Below are 5,851 nucleotides of genomic sequence, written 5' to 3' on the forward strand. Positions count from 1 at the left end.
AGGGCCTGATCAACCAATAGGCTTATCAGGCGGCAGCCTAGAGCGCTGGGTCCTGGAAGGGGTGAGGTGGGGGGGGGGGGGGGGGGGTTGCAGCACCAGCACTATAGATTAATTAGGTTTCTTTCTTTTTTTTACCTCTAAGCGGAGAAGGAGATGCTCATTTCTGCCATCGCTGCTCATCTGCCCTAAGCAGTCATTGGTGACGACCCTGGTTTCAAGTGGCCAGGCCCTGCCTGTCACTAACACCCAGGCTAAGATATGCAGGCAGCTACCAGCAAGTCCGATGAGATTACCACATCTCACACGATCAGGCTAAGCACACAGACTGCACCTGCAGCTAACAGCATCACTTATTCTGCTGGCTGCCTGCTGTGAAGACCTAAAGAAGATACTGAAAAAAAGACAAGGAGCTCCAGGAGCCCTTTATAGCCTGGCATCCCTGCTATGTGCTATAGACACCATTTAACGGTAAGTTTGATGACTATATTTAATGTATAATTTTGTATTATTGTCATTAGTCTTATAGAATAAAAAAAAATGTGTATCAGCAAACAATGATTGAATCTGTGGTAAATTTCGACACATAAATACATATTTTTAGCTAAATATGAGCAAAAAAATTGGGGATGGGGAAGGGGGGTGGAGGTGGCTACTTCTGTATTAGCCTATGGTGGCTGAAACCCTTACTCAGACCCTGTCAGTGCCTTCTAATTACTGTATGCTACATCTCATACAATAAGTACAGTAGGAGTGTTACATCATAAAAAATGTAATACATTCCCACTGTCCTTAATGTATGTCTGTTTCCACCTCAAGTCAAGTTTAAGATATGCTGCATATGCACAACCTTAGATACAGCCACATTGTGAAAATGCATATATTTACTAGAGATGAGCGGATTCGGTTTCTCTGAATCCGAACCCGCACGAACTTCATGTTTTTTTTCACGGGTCCGAGCGACTCGGATCTTCCCGCCTTGCTCGGTTAACCCGAGCGCGCCCGAACGTCATCATGACGCTGTCGGATTCTCGCGAGACTCGGATTCTATATAAGGAGCCGCGCGTCGCTGCCATTTTCACACGTGCATTGAGATTGATAGGGAGAAGACGTGGCTGGCATCTTCTCCATTTAGATTAGGAGAGAGAGAGAGAGATTGACCTGAGGCTGATACTGTAGAAGAGAGTGCAGAGTTTAGTGACTGACCACAGTGACCACCAGCAGTGCAGTTGTTTTATTTAATATATCCGTTCTCTGCCTGAAAAAAACGGTACACACAGTGACTCAGTCACATACCATATCTGTGTGCACTGCTCAGCCCAGTGTGCTGCATGCCTGCATCATCTATGTATATATTATATATCTGACTGTGCTCAGCTCACACAGCTTATAATTGTGGGGGAGACTGGGGAGCACTGCAGTGCCAGTTATAGGTTATAAAAAACAAATGTACAGATGGCGCTTCAATACAAAGGTGCAGCAACCTAACAGACAGGACGGTCACATTCAGTCCCTTAATAGCTAGAAAATGTTTGTTTTTTCTGTGGTGCGCTCCCTGGGTTCAAGCAGGTATTCGTACTTATCGATCAGTCTGTAGGGTCAAGTAAATTCAAGGGTGCCTGACGCTGGATGGACCAAATCAAACACAGTCTCTGCTCTTCCACCAAAACACTTCACCCGTTCCCTACTATAGGGATTTTCACAGTCAGTATGAGAGGTAATATGTGATGGACGAATATACCATCATAGGTAGCTCTTCTCCACAGTACGATTCACCGCATCAACCAATATTGGCGTCCCCAAAAAATATAAGGAGAAGATTCGCATATGGTGAAGTACAGTTTTTTTATTCAACGAAAAAGTGCAAATGAGCTAAAAACAAATTCTTCAGTGCAAATATGCTACAGATGATAAGGTATCCAATGTGCAAATAAGCAAGGCATGCAATTAGCAGCATAAGAATAGCAGCATACGTTTGATAAAAATGTATAATAAAATGAATCCACCACAAATTATGTGGACCTGCCTACCAGATTGTGTGGGGTGTCAGATAGTCCACCCAGAAACGCATGGAATGGTTACTTCCCGGGATTTGCAGCAACCCAAATGACCATAGCAGAATCTCGGCTGGTTCTTGTTCCCCTCTGGTTTTTGGAAGGTCCCTCCAATCAATCACCAACGCGTTTCGGCTCTTATAAGTGAGCCTTCCTTGAGGAACAAGAACCAGCCGAGATTCTGCTATGGTCATTTGGGTTGCTGCAAATCCCGGGAAGTAACCATTCCATGCGTTTCTGGGTGGACTATCTGACACCCCACACAATCTGGTAGGCAGGTCCACATAATTTGTGGTGGATTCATTTTATTATACATTTTTATCAAACGTATGCTGCTATTCTTATGCTGCTAATTGCATGCCTTGCTTATTTGCACATTGGATACCTTATCATCTGTAGCATATTTGCACTGAAGAATTTGTTTTTAGCTCATTTGCACTTTTTCGTTGAATAAAAAAACTGTACTTCACCATATGCGAATCTTCTCCTTATATTTTTTGGGGACGCCAATATTGGTTGATGCGGTGAATCGTACTGTGGAGAAGAGCTACCTATGATGGTATATTCGTCCATCACATATTACCTCTCATACTGACTGTGAAAATCCCTATAGTAGGGAACGGGTGAAGTGTTTTGGTGGAAGAGCAGAGACTGTGTTTGATTTGGTCCATCCAGCGTCAGGCACCCTTGAATTTACTTGACCCTACAGACTGATCGATAAGTACGAATACCTGCTTGAACCCAGGGAGCGCACCACAGAAAAAACAAACATTTTCCAGTTATAGGTTATAGCAGGAGCCAGGAGTACAAGACAGTCACATACCATATCTGTGTGCACTGCTCAGCCCAGTGTGCTGCATCATCTATGTATATATTATATATCTGACTGTGCTCAGCTCACACAGCTTATAATTGTGGGGGAGACTGGGGAGCACTGCAGTGCCAGTTATAGGTTATAGCAGGAGCCAGGAGTACATATTATATTAAAATTAAACAGTGCACACTTTTGCTGCAGGAGTGCCACTGCCAGTGTGACTGACCAGTGACCTGACCACACTGACCACCAGTATAGTTAGTAGTATACTATATTGTGATTGCCTGAAAAAGTTAAACACTCGTCGTGTGACTTCACTTGTGTGGTGTTTTTTTTTTTATTCTATAAAAAACTCATTCTGCTGACAGACAGTGTCCAGCAGGTCCGTCATTATATAATATATATACCTGTCCGGCTGCAGTAGTGATATATATATATTTTTTATATCATTATTTATCATCCAGTCGCAGCAGACACAGTACGGTAGTTCACGGCTGTAGCTACCTCTGTGTCGGCACTCGGCAGTCCATCCATAATTGTATACCACCTACCCGTGGTTTTTTTTTCTTTCTTCTTTATACATACATACTACTACATCTCTTTATCAACCAGTCTATATTAGCAGCAGACACAGTACAGTACGGTAGTTCACGGCTGTGGCTACCTCTGTGTCGGCACTCGGCAGTCCGTCCATAATTGTATACCACCTAACCGTGGTTTTTTTTTTCTTTCTTTCTTCTTTATACATACATACTACGACATCTCTTTATCAACCAGTCTATATTAGCAGCAGACACAGTACAGTACGGTAGTTCACGGCTGTGGCTACCTCTGTGTCGGCACTCGGCAGTCCGTCCATAATTGTATACCACCTAACCGTGGTTTTTTTTTCTTTCTTCTTCATACATACATACTACGACATCTCTTTATAAACCAGTCTATATTAGCAGCAGACACAGTACAGTACGGTAGTTCACGGCTGTGGCTACCTCTGTGTCGGCACTCGGCAGTCCGTCCATAATTGTATACCACCTAACCGTGGTTTTTTTTTCTTTCTTCTTTATACATACATACTACGACATCTCTTTATCAACCAGTCTATATTAGCAGCAGACACAGTACAGTACGGTAGTTCACGGCTGTGGCTACCTCTGTGTCGGCACTCAGCAGTCCGTCCATAATTGTATACCACCTAACCGTGGTTTTTTTTTCTTTCTTCTTCATACATACATACTACGACATCTCTTTATCAACCAGTCTATATTAGCAGCAGACACAGTACAGTACGGTAGTTCACGGCTGTGGCTACCTCTGTGTCGGCACTCGGCAGTCCGTCCATAATTGTATACCACCTACCCGTGGTTTTTTTTTCTTTCTTCTTCATACATACATACTACTACATCTCTTTATCAACCAGTCTATATTAGCAGCAGACACAGTACAGTACGGTAGTTCACGGCTGTGGCTACCTCTGTGTCGGCACTCGGCAGTCCGTCCATAATTGTATACCACCTAACCGTGATTTTTTTTTCTTTCTTCTTTATACATACATACTACGACATCTCTTTATCAACCAGTCTATATTAGCAGCAGACACAGTACAGTACGGTAGTTCACGGCTGTGGCTACCTCTGTGTCGGCACTCGGCAGTCCGTCCATAATTGTATACCACCTAACCGTGGTTTTTTTTTTCTTTCTTCTTTATACATACATACTACGACATCTCTTTATCAACCAGTCTATATTAGCAGCAGACACAGTACAGTACGGTAGTTCACGGCTGTGGCTACCTCTGTGTCGGCACTCGGCAGTCCGTCCATAATTGTATACCACCTAACCGTGTTTTTTTTTTCTTTCTTCTTCATACATACATACTACGACATCTCTTTATCAACCAGTCTATATTAGCAGCAGACACAGTACAGTACGGTAGTTCACGGCTGTGGCTACCTCTGTGTCGGCACTCGGCAGTCCGTCCATAATTGTATACCACCTACCCGTGGTTTTTTTTTCTTTCTTCTTCATACATACATACTACTACATCTCTTTATCAACCAGTCTATATTAGCAGCAGACACAGTACAGTACGGTAGTTCACGGCTGTGGCTACCTCTGTGTCGGCACTCGGCAGTCCGTCCATAATTGTATACCACCTACCCGTGGTTTTTTTTTCTTTCTTCTTCATACATACATACTACGACATCTCTTTATCAACCAGTCTATATTAGCAGCAGACACAGTACAGTACGGTAGTTCACGGCTGTGGCTACCTCTGTGTCGGCACTCGGCAGTCCGTCCATAATTGTATACCACCTAACCGTGGTTTTTTTTCTTTCTTCTTCATACATACATACTACGACATCTCTTTATCAACCAGTCTATATTAGCAGCAGACACAGTACGGTAGTTCACGGCTGTAGCTACCTCTGTGTCGGCACTCGGCAGTCCGTCCATAATTGTATACTAGTATCCATCCATCTCCATTGTTTACCTGAGGTGCCTTTTAGTTGTGCCTATTAAAATATGGAGAACAAAAATGTTGAGGTTCCAAAATTAGGGAAAGATCAAGATCCACTTCCACCTCGTGCTGAAGCTGCTGCCACTAGTCATGGCCGAGACAATGAAATGCCAGCAACGTCGTCTGCCAAGGCCGATGCCCAATGTCATAGTACAGAGCATGTCAAATCCAAAACACCAAATATCAGTAAAAAAAGGACTCCAAAACCTAAAATAAAATTGTCGGAGGAGAAGCGTAAACTTGCCAATATGCCATTTACCACACGGAGTGGCAAGGAACGGCTGAGGCCCTGGCCTATGTTCATGGCTAGTGGTTCAGCTTCACATGAGGATGGAGGCACTCAGCCTCTCGCTAGAAAAATGAAAAGACTCAAGCTGGCAAAAGCAGTAGCACCGCAAAGAACTGTGCGTTCTTCGAAATCCCAAATCCACAAGGAGAGTCCAATTGTGTCGGTTGCGATGCCTGACC

Source organism: Pseudophryne corroboree, chromosome 5, assembly GCF_028390025.1.
Source record: "Pseudophryne corroboree isolate aPseCor3 chromosome 5, aPseCor3.hap2, whole genome shotgun sequence".
NCBI classification, from domain to species: domain Eukaryota; kingdom Metazoa; phylum Chordata; class Amphibia; order Anura; family Myobatrachidae; genus Pseudophryne; species Pseudophryne corroboree.